General features: G+C 36.0%; 1 protein-coding gene across 3 annotated transcripts in view; it reads right to left on the minus strand.

Annotated features, from left to right (window-relative positions):
* FBXW7 (F-box and WD repeat domain containing 7) overlaps positions 1–14,486 on the minus strand; it is a 216,192-nt gene that overhangs the window by 147,430 nt on the left and 54,276 nt on the right. For all 3 annotated transcript variants that reach the window (XM_065903946.1, XM_065903947.1, XM_065903945.1), the window contains exon 2: positions 4,709–4,755. The gene's annotated coding sequence lies outside the window, so the exon portion shown is untranslated. The remainder of the gene's footprint in view (positions 1–4,708; positions 4,756–14,486) is intronic.

Below are 14,486 nucleotides of genomic sequence, written 5' to 3' on the forward strand. Positions count from 1 at the left end.
CTTAAAAAAAAAAAAAAAGAACAGACTAAACAGACTGGGAAACTTAGATAACAATTTCATTTACTATTTCAACAACTATTGACATGCATATATCACGGAAGTATTGCAGAAGACAACAGAGAAGTGAATGGTAAGAAGAAGCAAAATACCAAATAATGGAAAAGATAGGACAGGATGAGAAAAGGAAAGACACAGAGTAGCAATTGGAACTTAGTCATATCTTGGGAATGATAGAGAACACTCTCATCAGCCTAACCAATGTCTTCCTACCTGGGTAAGGTAAGAAAACTGGCTTAATTTCATCTGAGGAAGCAGAACTCTAATAGAAACAATAGTCAAACTGCAGATTAGAAAATGAGAAATTGGATACCTAGAGTCAATTATAAATCAAACAAGCTCAGTGAGAATGGGAAGGATAGAGAACGAGAAGAAGATATTTTTCAAGATTAAGTGTGATAAGGCAGAGAACCTGGCATGAAGTTAAGTTCTGAAGGAAAAAGCTTTTAAGAAAACTTCTCTGCATAATGTGGTTACTACAGTAACTGTATTGGGAGAAAACAGCAGTCAATACTACTGTGTGATAGCTTTCAGACATTGGTGCAAAAACCAGTGTGACATTTAGAATAATTCAAGTCCAGCTGAGCTTTCCTGAGTAAGATTAGAGAGCAGTGAAAGGCACTTCTGATGAAGAATAGTTTATACCCATATAACCCTGACCAGTATCTCCAAGGTGCTATTAGAGATCAGCGGAGGGGCAAACTCTAGCACATGTGCTGAGAAGCCGCCCCCTGTAGAATAAGGCAGCCCCTACTGACTTCAGTGACAAATTACGGATTAACTAAAGGGCAATTCTTCAAACCCTGGTAAGAGTAAGATGTCTCTACAAATATTAGAACCTCATTTCAAGTATATATACTAAAAGAGAATTAATATGTATTTAATGATCCTGTTAGTAAGCTTACAGAACAAGAGAAGGGAAGGGGGAAAGAAGAGTGCACAAAAGACATTTTGCCTTAATTCAGTCATAAAAGAGGTCATCAAAATCCTCTTAATCACCATAATTGACATACAACCACAGGAGGAGGTAACTCTCTCAGCTAAATCTTTTCCTTATTTTTTATCACAATTGAAAATTTAACACCACTATGAATGAGATTTCAGTTTTTGTTTCCTTTTCCATTGCAACATGTCGGTGGATAGTACAACACAAACTATAAATGTATCAACATAAAGAAGAGAATCACCCATCCAATGGGCACTTAAGGGACTGTTCACCAATGAACACTATGATTTAAAATCAACTAACAAAAAGAATATGAATGATCTTAGCTCTATAAAATTTCATTAAAATAGACTTTTATTTGCAGTTAACATAGCATAATACTAATTAATAAGGAAGATACAAAAATAAATTCCCCAAATAAAAATTATTTGTTACACTATATTACAATCTTGCCATTACACAGAAAACCAATCTACTAAGAGCAGTGACACTCCACTGTTACATGCATTTCTCTAAAAAACTAAATTAGACAACATTATAGGCTAATACATTTTGAAATATGCATTCAATTGATTAAAAAAAAATAATGTAAAAAAGTAAAAAACTAAAAAAAAAAAAAAAAAAAAGTAAAAAACTAAAATGGTTCAATAAAAATTAAAAAGACACATGCTTCATAAAGCAGAAGAAAAACATACATATTCCATTTGTAGATTTATAAAAACATCAAAATATCACTGCTACAAATAACTTGCACAAGAGTAAAATCAATACAATTCTCAAAATCTACCTTCTCCTCACAGGAAAGATTAAAATAACCCTGATAATACTCTTAGCCTAAAAAGCAATAATTTATTAAGGTATGAAACCAAATATGCAATAAACACCATGGTAAACTATTTAGTTCTCCAATCCAAAATATTAACTATGAATTCATGACACTTTTATCAATATACATATCACACACAGCTAATGTTTTCATGGCAACATATGAGATCAAAACGTAATGTTTTGCTTAAAACAATTAGCTGAGGAACTGAAGCACAAATACAAGGCTAATTGCTTCCTTTGGGATTTGGTTGTCAAACACAAGAAATGTCAATGCTTTACAGCCCTGGGATAATTAACACCTTGTCACAAACTTTATCAAATGAATATTTATTTAAATATAATTTGAAATATGAAACCAAAAGCATAAGCAACTAAAGAAAAAAGATAAATTAGACTTCATCAAAATTAAAAATTTTTTGCTTCAAAGGACACCAGAAAGAAAATGAAAAGACAATCCACAGATGGGGAAGAAAGTATTTACAAATCATGTTATCTCATAAAGAGCTAGTTCCTAGAATATATAAAGAATGTGTATAGTTTAACAATAAAAAGAACCTAACTAAAAACTGGACCAAGTATTTGGACAGACATTTCTCTAAAAACTATATGTAAATGGCCAATAAGCACATGAAATAATGCGCATCATTAGTCATTACAGAAACGAAAATCAAAACCACAATGAAATGCCATTTCATAGCCAACAGGATGACTAAAGTACAAACAAGACTGACAGCATAACAATCAATGTCTAAGAAGAGTGTGCAGAAACTGGCACTCTCATACACTGGTGAGACTAACATCCATCTCAACAGCTCCTCAGAGTGATACACAGAGTTACGATACTAACTTGTAATTCTGTCCCTTACAAGCATACACCCAAACGAAATGAAACTATAGTGCGCATAAAAACTTACATAAGAATGTTCACTGCAGAAGCATTCCTAACAGCCTAAACATAGATACAATTCATCAACTGATAAATGGATAAACAAAATGAGGTATATAATGGAGTATTTTTTGGCCATAAAAATGAATGATACACACTACCACATGGATGAACTCTGAAAATATTAAGTGAAAGAAACCAGACACAAAGACAGATACTGTATGATTCTATTTACAAGAAATGTCCAGGGACTTCCCTGGCAATCCAGTGGTAAAGGCCCAATGTTCCCAATGCAGGGGCCAGGTTCAATCCCTGGTCAGGGACCTAGATCCCACATGCCGTAAATAAAAAAAAGAGTTCTCGTTCAGCAACTAAAGATCTTGCACACCACAATTAAGACTTGGTGGGCGAGAGAGGGGAAGAGAAAGAGAGAGAGACAGACAAAGAAAAAAAGAAAAGTCCAAAATAGGCAATTCATAAATAAGTATATTACTTGTTGCCTAAGGTATGGAAACACTTCTAAAACTAGACAGCAATGATGACTACACAACTCTGAAACTCTGAATATACTAAAAATTTGCTAAAATAAAATACATGCCAAAAATACATACAATACAAAGATTGCTTCACTCAAACTAACTCAAATTATTTGCATCAGTGGGGGAAAAAAATGGCCATAAATTACTTTTTCCATTTAATGGGAAAGTGTTAGTTGTTCAGTGGTGTCCAACTCTTTGTGACAATGGACTGTAGCCCACCAGGCTCCTCTTTCCATGGAATTCTCCAGGCAAGAATAATGGAGTGGGTTGTTTTCCCTTCTCCAGGGGATTTTCCTGACCCAAGGCTCAAACCTAGGTCTCCCACATTGTAGGCAGATTCTTTATCATCTGGGCCACCAGGAATTCTTTTTTTCTACTTAATACATCTCCAGAAATCAATTACCACATTTTAAGTAGTAAAATTTTGTATAAGAGACTTTTGTAGCATCATTTGCTCCTAACAATGTTACATTTATTATATTCAACAGAGTAGTATAATTTGTTGAATATTTATATCAACTATGAATATTATTGAATTTTAAAAATATCACTTGGTTGAAAATTTGTTTTTTCAAACACATTAAAAAGCATAATAAAAGAAATCAATGCTTATTATTAAATACCTCTTCATGTATCTAGGAAATGTTCTTAATCAAGATACTAATATTCTTAGTATTCATTTTAAAAATATTCAATTGACTATATTAAAATAATCAAAAACTACATATGCCACTTGATTAGCAACCAATGCCTCAGTACTTCCCTCTCATTGTTGATGTACATCTAATAATTTTTAAATCTATCATCAGTAACCAAAACATTGTTAAATGTCTATATAATCACCATAGCACAAAAATCTAAAATACAATACAATGAAGTAAAACACATTCTGAGATTAATTCTACTTTCACTCAAAAATAAAAAATGTAAAGCACCATCTCATGAAATCAAAAGTTTATGATTTTGATTTACAGGCACCTATCAAATATTCATACTAAAATGTTTATTACTAAGAAACAGTGTAAGGTCTGATCAGAGTCTTCACATTGGCTTACTGTGATGAACTGGACCTAAGGTAAGGAGTAAAGTCAGGTACAGCTAAAGAATCTTTGTGTTTGTACTAGTATCAATAGCTAGTAACAGCTATTACAAATATCTTATGAGAGGAAAATCCTGTTTCATTCACAAAATATATTAGTATGTCTTTCCATACATATTTTCTTTGAATTCTTTTAATACTCAGCCTGCACGCTAGAAGAATTTTCTTGATACAAAGAAAGAATCAGAAGAAGATCAGAATAAAGTATAAAGAGAAGAAATTCAAGTACCAGGTAAAAATTAAAAGAAATATATTATAATTTACACAGGCTATTATTATAAATGTCATTAATGTAATATACATGTAAACTTAAGTAACATGCAAAGAATTTAACATGGAGAATACAGACTTACCAAATACTTGATAGCCTTTTAAAAATCTCACTGATGGTTGAGACTCCCTAAAATAATAAAAAAAAAAAACAAAAACAAATACATGAGAAGTAATTTCTCAACTTCATAAGTTACCCCTGATCTATAAAGTCTACCCAGGAATCCCATTTACATAATAGCAATTTGTTTTTCCACACTACTTTAAAATCCAAAGCACCTGCTGAACTTTGCCAAATGATTAACAAGATTTTTCCTAAACTTATAAATAATTCAAGGTTTAAATGGAAAAGCTAATGAATTATCAGGATATCAACAGCTCTATAACGAATCAGATCTTAAAAATTACAGACCAAGACAACAGCATGCTAACAATTTCTTAGAAAAGCATTCATATATTAAATTGTCCCTAATTATCATATACAATGTCAGCTCTGCATCCTAGTATCTAGGTACCAACACCTTTTAAGTGGCAGCTAGAAAATGTAACTCTAGCACCTACAGAACTGGGGACAATGAAACAGAAGGGGCTTCCCTGATGGCTCAGTGGTTAAGACTCCACCTGAAAATGCAGGAGACCTGGGTTCCATCCCTGGTCGGGAAGACCCCCTGGAGAAGGAAACGGCAGCCCCCCGTGGTGCCCTTGCCTGGGGAAAGCCACCGACAGAGGAGCCTGGCGGGCCACAATCCACGGAGGTGGCAAGAGAGTCACACATGACTTAGTGACTAAATGAGATGGAAAGATACTTCATAGAGTATTAAATTTTACTTTAAAAATCAGCATAAGGAAATATTTTAAAATCTGCCCTATGTTGATACTAAAAAAAATTAAAAGATTTCAAAGAAAGGCATAAACTTACAAGTTAATTTTATGACTTACAAAAGTTAGTTGTAAATAATTTTATAATAAACATAGTATGTATCTTTTCTGTCAAGTTTCAGGTCAAAATAATTTTCAAAACAAAGTTCAAAAATTCAAGATTAAGCACTAAATATTATAGTGTTCTTGTTTGCCAGGCACATTGCTCAAGATTTGAAAAAGGTTATATATCTCTTTTTTAATCACTATTACAATTACAATTACTACAATTGTAATTGAATTACAATTATTAATTCTCCATTTCACAGATTACAAAACCAAGTCTTAGAGATTCATTCACTTGCTTATATACAGTAGCTGTCCTTGACTGCACAACCCAATGTCTTTAAAGCATCATACTATGACTCCTCAAACACAAAACAAATAAGACAGAATGTGACATAGTATATAGTAAAACTGCCTCTTTTAGAATCAGATTTTTTAAAAGATGTTTTTAAATTCCTTTTTAAAAGAACAACAGAAAAAAAAAAAACAACAGAATAAAAAAATCATCTACTTTAACAAGCAGAAAATGTTACCATTCAAAAATTACAATACCACAAATACAAATAGAATAAAAACATTTTCTATCACCACTACTGTTAAAATCAAAATCAATCAAATCAATCACATCCATCCACAGGCCATGGAAAAGGAGGAAGAAAAAAGTATGTTAGAGACCTAAACAATGAAGTTTAGAACAATAAAGCTGTGAGATGACAGGAGAATATCATCATGACTTTGAGGCAGATGAAGATTTCTTAAACAAGACAGATAAACACAGCAAATTGGACTTCCTTAAAAAGTTGTGTTCTTCAAATGAAAATGCAAGCTACAGAGTAGGAAAGATTATTCTCAATGCACATGTCCAAAGGACTCAGGTACAAAATACTTTTTTAAAAAAGAGAAAAAAAAAAAAAAAACATTCTAAATCACCAAGAAAAAGACAACCCGATTTTTAAGATGAAGACCAAACAAAATTTTATAAAAAATAATTTCAAAAACCAACAAACATATTGAAACAGTCCTCAACATCCCTAGTCCTCAAGAAAACACAGATAACCAACACAAGATACTTCTACCCACCAAGATGACTGGGTTTTAACCAAAAAATCAGGTAATACCAAGCATAAGCAAGCATGTGCAGCAAACGACATTCTCATGCACTGCAAGGAGAAATGGAAATTGGTATAACCAGTGTGGAAAATTATTTGGAAATATCTATTAAAGGTGAAGGCTTTAAGGGCTTCCCTGGTGGCTCAGATGGTAAAGCATCTGCCTGCAATGCAGGAGACCTAGGTTTGATCCCTGGGTCGGGAAGATCCCCTGGAGAAGGGAATGGCAACCCACTCTAGTACTCTTGCCTGGAAAATTCCACTGATGGAGGAGTCTGGTAGGCTACAGTCCATGGGATTGCAGAGTTGGACACAACTGAGCAACTTCACTAAAGGTGAAAACACATATACCCAATAATTAAGCAATACAACTCCTGGGTATATAGTCAATAGAAAAGTGTGTATTTGTGCACAGAAAGATATGTACAAGATTTATCACAGCAGCATTATTTAAACAGTCCAAAACTACACATGACCCAAATGTCCATTGGCAGCAGACGGGAGAAATAAATTTTAGTATATTCATACAAGGGTACCCTAAACCTCAGTGAAAATGAGAACACTAATGCCATACACAAAATAGGATACATACACAAACAGGACACATCTCACAAACACAATGCTGTATGAGAGAAGCTGGGTGGGGGGAAAAGAAGCGCATATATAATTCTAGCTGATCAAATTCGAAAACAAGCCAACTAATCTCTGATCACAAAGTCACAATAGTAAACTCTGCAGTGAACGAGTTATTTGACTGGGACATGTCACAAGGAGGCTTTAATTGATATCTTGAACTAGGGTATGGTTACAAATTTGTGTGTGTGTGTGTGTGTGTGTGTATTCACTTTGCAAAAGCTCATCTGTACTTTTCTGTATATAAATTATACTTCAATTATTATTTTTTAAGCTTATTTTTATAAAATAGATGAAAAATCACTTCTCAGTTAAATAACTCCAGGTCATCATAATAATGGTCTATACCTCAATAATTTGAAAATCTGGATCTCCTAACAATGTATTTGTTTCTATAAGCTGCATAAAAGTAAATTAAATGCATCTAGTTATTTTGCATTAATAAGTTCTAAGAACAGTTTCAATGTAAAAATAAACTTTACCAAGAAATGATTCCTTATGATTTTCTACTAGTAGTAAATGAAGTTTTGCATGCAGTCCTGCTAATGAATATTTCTACATTGGCTCAACTTACGTTCACAAGTGTATAACTTCACACATATTAAAAGTGTTAATAACTAACTCTGAAGTTGATTCTAAAATCAATCAGGTGGCCAAGCCAGGAATCCATAAAAATTCATAAAACTTTAAGGCACACTACTTGGCCCAGTTTCTCAGAAAATTTTAAGACTTTTAAAAACCAATAACCACTTGAAGAAAATTCTTTTGGGTAATCATTCTTACATACCTAAAAACTTTTACATTGATACTTACAATGATACCTTCTTTAATAAAAATATAAAATTTTATCTGTGTGTCATTTTATCTATCTTCCCATTATACTTACCTAATAATTTTTTTAATCTTACCAACTTCTCTCTAAATTAAATATCATTATTTGGTCAGATCTGAGAGCTTTTATCATTGATGGAAAGCCGTCTTATTACTCACAACAACCTATTTGTTTTTAGCCATGGGGTAGAGTTGCCATATCAGAGAAGGCAATGGCACCCCACTCCAGTACTCTTGCCTGGAAAATTCCATGGACGGAGGAGCCTGGTAGGCTGCAGTCCATGGGGTTGCTAAGAGTCGGACAGAACTGAGCGACTTCCCTTTCACTTTTCACTTTCATGCATTGGAGAAGGAAATGGCAACCCACTCCAGTGTTCTTGCCTTGAGAATCCCAGGGACGGGGGAGCCTGGTGGGCTGCCGTCTACGGGGTCGCACAGAGTCGGACACGACTGAAGCGACTTAGCAGCAGCAGCAGCAGAATTGCCATATAAGTCTCGAAGTTAAAGTTCAGAAGAACAGAATGGCATAGGCCCCAAGAGGTCAGTTCCCGGAACAATTCAGACAAACTTTACTCAAGATGACTCAGTGAAACCTCACAGTAACCCTCCTCAGCCATGGGGTGCCTGAGAGCGATCTCTCCAAACCTCCAGTCGGCACTGAACTGTGGCTCTGCGACCCAGGGCGGCACCAGCAGCACCTTCCCCAAACTGGCTGTTTTCTTCAGTCAGCCCGCTCTCGGCCAACACCTGCCTCTTCTAGTTCAGATACTTACCTCTCCAAACTGCAAGTGTTCACTAAGGACAAACTAGGACACGCGGTTTCCACTCTGGGTAACTTCAGAAATGAACAAAAGAGTTAACTTGAGAGGCACTTTAGGACATACAGGGGGAAAAAATCTCCCTCAAGAGAAGTTTGTCTCATCTACCAAAAAGATGACCAAATGACTGAATGTAAGGAGACCTCCCCAGAGGTCACACATCTCACCAAAACAAGAGAGACAAACACCATCAGAAGGACCTGAATCTCCCTTAAGGGTCTATTTTGAAGCAGAGAGCCTAGAGCTCACCCTAAATCTAAAGAACCTACAGGACTGGACACAGGTTGGCTAGGAAAACTATCTAACTTCACAGTTCCTGGTAATATACTAATGATCCCAGAGAAGACAGTAGAATAGTCTTCCCCTAAAGCAAAAAGGGATCCAGTGAATTCAGTGACTACACACTGTTCAATCAGCAATAAATCTAATAAAAATTGCTCATGAATGGTAACTATACTTATATAAATACTGGTGTTTGAAAAACTAGCATCTTTATATAATGCTAATGATATGTCTTCTTAGGATTCTGTTATTTTTCGTTGTTTTCTACTTTAATTTTAGAGGTGGAAAAGTTAGAGCCAGACTGGTGCAAAGTACTTAAAAAGCAAGGTTACAGCTAGTCAACATTTGTAAGTTATTACATAGACATCAGATCTTAAATTATCTGAAACAAAGCGTTTCAAATCACTTTTCAAACTGCCCACCACACATTCAATTTAGTCAAATTATAAACTAACCCAGTCCAAATTAATAGTTTACCCCTACCTTATAGAGAACTAAATGCTATTTTATCTTCCACGTGTTCTAAAAGCTTCAACTATTATAATTTTTTGTAAAAGACGTAAATTTCTACTTTAAAAACCTCATGCTGTACTTCTATCTCCATAATAAAGACACAGCACTCAGTACTTATCCTTTCAAGCTTCTTGCCTGATGGCTGCAAATCTACAAAGGATTGCTTACACAATACCTCAAGAAGTTTCAAAAAAAAAATCTCTCAAAGTTCTGATGACAGTCTCATAGATACTACCAACAAATTTAAAGAGAAACTCTAAAGTTATGCTCTGATCATTTTCCTTCAACATTTCCACAATCTTTAAAAGTATTTCTAAATTCCTCACAGTTCTAGTCAACTGCCAATTTTTACAACATACTTCTTATTAAGCCTGGGTCTTCTATCTCCAGCTGATCATTTTATTGCAGTAACATATAACCACTGTAGAGAATGTCCTCCTTTTGCAGTTCAAAGGCACAGCTATTATTTAGTTGCTAAGTCGTATCCAACTCTCTGTGATCCCATGGACTGCAGCACGCCTGGCTTCCCTGTCCTTCACTATTTCCCGGAGTTTGCTCAAACTCATGTCCATTCAGTCAGTGATGCCATCCAACCATCTCATCTTCTGTTACCTTCTCCTCCTGCCCTCAATCTTTCCCAGCATCACGGTCTTTTCCAATGAATTGGCTCTTTTCATCAAGTGACCAAAGAATTGGAGTTTCAGCTTCAGCATCAGTCCTTCCAATGAATATTCAGGACTGATTTCCTTTAGGATTGACTGGTTTGATCTCCATGTAGTCCAAGGGACTCTCAAGAGTCCCTTCTCCAACACCACACTTCAAAAGCATCAATTCTTCACCACTCAGCCTTCTTTATGGCCCAACTCTCATATCTGTACATGAAAACTGGAAAAATCATAGCTTTGACTATCTGCACCCCTTTGTCAGTAAAGTGATGTTTCTGCTTTTTAATACGCTGTCTAGGTTTGTCTTAGCTTTTCCTCCAAGGAGCAAGTGTCTTTTAATTTCATGACTGCAGTCACTGTCCTCAGTGATTTTGGAACCCAAGAAAATAAATTCTGCCGCTGTTTCCATTTTCCCCCATCTATCTGCCATGAAGTGATGGGACCAGATGCCATGATCTTCATTTTTTGAATGTTGAGTTTTAAGCCAGCTTTTTCACTCTCCTCTTTCACTTTCATCATCTCTTTAGTTCCTCTTAGCTTCCTGCCACGAGGGTGGTATCATCTGCATATCTGAGGTTACTGATATTTCTCCCAGATTATTATCAATAATAATTGATATTATTCTAGCTTGTGACTCATCCAGCCCGGCATTTTGCATGATGTCCTCAGCATATAAGTTAAATAAACAAGTTAACAATGTACAGCCTTGATGCACTCCTTTCCCAATTTTGAATCAGTCCATCATTCCATGTCCAGTTCTAACTGTTGCTTCTTGATCTGCACACAGGTTTCTCAGGAGACAGATAGGATGGTCTGGTATTTCCATCTCCTTAAGAATTTTCCACAGTTTGTTGTGATCCACACAGTCAAAGTAGCAACTATAAAATAAATATGGCAAAAAACACCCTTTGGAAAAAGGGTAATTACCTAGCTATACATAGAAGAGAGGAAACAAAAATACTACCAACACTGTAAAAGCTCCACAAAAAGGAAAATTTAATCGTAGTGCCATTTAGTTTTGGTACACTATTCATCCCTTTTGGGATTCCCTGGTGGCTTAGACGGTAAAGCATCTGCCTATAATGAAGGAGACCCAGGTTTGACCCCTGGGTCGGGAAGATCCCCTGGAGAAGGAAATGGCAACCCACTCCAGTATTCTTGCTTGGAAAATGCCATGGACGGAGGAGCCTCGTAGGCTATAGTCCATGGGATCGCAAAGAGACGGACACAACTGAGAAACTTCACTTTTCACCTTCTTTCCTTCATCCATTTTACGGATCACAGTCTTGTTGTGGCAAAAGGGCTTGCATAACTCAATGAAGCTATAAGTAATGCAGTGCAGGGTCACCCAAGACAGACAGGTCACAGTTAAGATTTCTGACAAAACATGGTTCACCAGAAATGGAAATGTCAACCCACTCCAGTATTCTTGCCTGGAGAACCCCATGGACTATATGAAAAGGTAAAAAGACGTGACTCCAGAAGGTGAGCCTCCAGGTCAGAAGGTGTCTAGTATGCCACTGGGGAAGAGCAGAGGGCAACTACTAATAGCTCCAATAAGCATAAAGCAGCTGGGCCAAAGTGGAAACGATGCTAAGCTGCGGATGTGTCTGGTGGTGAAAGTAAAGTCCTATGCTGTAAAAAATAATATCACATAGGAACCTGGAATGTCAATGAAGGTAAATTAGACGTGGTCAAACAGGAGATGGCAAGATTGAACATGGGCATCTTAGCAATCGGTGAATGAAAATGGATGGGAATGAGAGAATTTAATTCAAATGACCATCATATTCTTGTTTAGTCACAGAGTCATGTCTGACTCTTTCGAGACCCCATGGATTGCAACCTGCAAGGCTCCTCTGTCTATGAGATTTCCCAGGCAAGAATACTGGAATGGGTTGCCATTTGCTTCTCCAGAGGATCTCTCAGACCCAGGGATCAAACCCACATCTCCTGCATCTCTTGCACTGGCAGACAGATTCTTTATCACTGAGCAACCAGTTGGTACAAAAGTAATTGTGGTTTAAGACTGCAAATTTTAAATCATAACTAGGTTACAGAGTCAGACATGACTAAACGACTGAACAGCAACAACTAGGCTCAAACACATCTTTATTAATCAAAGGAGAAATCATTCCAACCAACACATTTTTGCCAACAAGAAAAAAGTTGGTTTATTCCTGTAGCTTAAAAATCCAGGCTTCTGGATTCAACGAACTCTTGGAAAGCATTTTCTGCCACCTGGTCGTTGTGAAGCATTTTCCCTGCAAAAAAAGTTGTCAAGATGCTTGAAGAAGTGGTTGTCAGTTGGCAAGAGTTCAGGTGAGTATGGTGTATAAGGCAAAACTTCACAACCCAAGCCATTCAACTTTTGAAGCACTGGTTGTACAACACGCAGTGGGCCATTGTCAGGGAGAATTGGACCCTTTCTCTTGACCAAGACCAGCTGCAGGCATTTGGAGCATGTCATCAATTTGCTGAGCATACTTCTCAGACATAATGGTTTCACCAGGATTCAGAAAGCTGCAGTGACTCAGAACATCAGCAGATCACCAAACAGTGACAGTGACCTTTTTTTGGTGTAAGCTTGGCTTTGGGAAGTACTTTGGAGCTTCTTCTTGGTTCAACCACTGAGTTGGTGGTTGCTGGTCATTGGATAAAATCCACTTTTCGTCTCATATCACAATCCAGTCAAGAAATGGTTCACTGCTGTTGCAAAATAAGAGAAGACAACACATGAAGATAACAATTTTTTGTTTTTTTGGTCAGCTCATGAGGCATCCATTTATCAAGCTTTTTCACCATTCCAATTTGCTTCAAGTGCATAACGACCGTAGAATGGCTGACACTGAGTTCCTCGGTAAATTCTCCTGGAGTTGCAAGAGGATCAGTTTCAATGATTCTCTCAATAGGTCGTTGTCACCTTCCTACGGCCAGCCACTGCACTCCTATCTTCAAGGTTCTCATCTCCTTTGCAAAACTTCTTGAACTACCACTTCACTGTACGCTTGTTAGCAATTCCTGGGCCAAATGCACTATTGATGCTGCAAGCTGACTCTACTGCTTTATGACCCATCTTGAGCTCAAGTAAGAAAACTGCTTGAACTTGCTTTTTGTCTAACATCATTTCCATAGTCTCAAATAAATATAAACAGCAAGCAATTCCACTAACAAAAAAATACAAGAAATGCATTTTAAAATGATGTGTTAACATAACCACATTTACTTAATGTATTCCAACATCAAATGGCAAATTTCAACAATGCAAAAACTGCAGTTACATTTGCACCAACCTAACACACAAAAGTTGTAACGCTGAGCCAAGAAATGAATAGATATAGCAGACAATACTAATTTTAAAAGCTACTGTAAGAACACAGACATTCCAAGTCCAAATACTCCAGCTAATGAAAACTCTCACCAAAGGGGAAAAAATCCACAAAACATAAAACTGTAAAGTAATATTCCAAAATAAATCTGTAACAGCCTTTATACATATTTTTAACATCTTGAACCAAAATTCAAAACTATAAATGGACAAAACACAACAAGATATGAAATAAGAATTGACTGCACTCAGAGGGGATGGAGAAAAAGACAAATCACTTTTAAAATAAGTAACAAAAGGACCTCCCTGGCAGGCCAGTGGTTAAGACTCCAAGCTTTCATCACAGGGGCCACAGGTTAAATCCTTGGTTGGGGAACTAAGATCTCATCCACATGATGGTATGGCCAAAAAATAATAAATAAAAAGAAAGGTTGGATTCAAGTAAAAATACAAAGGAAAATAAGGAACAAGAGATCAGCCAAAAGAATAAAAATATTGAAGAAAAAAATAACTGGAGAAAGAAATTAGCATAGATCTGTAAAGAAGCTGTAACATATGTATAACAGAAAACTCTGAAGAATAGAAGTAAAATAAAAGAACTAATATTTAAAACTATAACTTATAAAGTATCTCCAAAACGAAAACAAATGTGTATTTACTTGTAAGCTGTGGTGGGCAGGAGCAACTGCAAGATATGTGAATTTTAGCTACAAACATACTGTATACTTGGAAAAACTCAGAACAACAAACTACAAAAC

Source organism: Muntiacus reevesi, chromosome 13, assembly GCF_963930625.1.
Source record: "Muntiacus reevesi chromosome 13, mMunRee1.1, whole genome shotgun sequence".
In the NCBI taxonomy this organism is placed as follows: domain Eukaryota; kingdom Metazoa; phylum Chordata; class Mammalia; order Artiodactyla; family Cervidae; genus Muntiacus; species Muntiacus reevesi.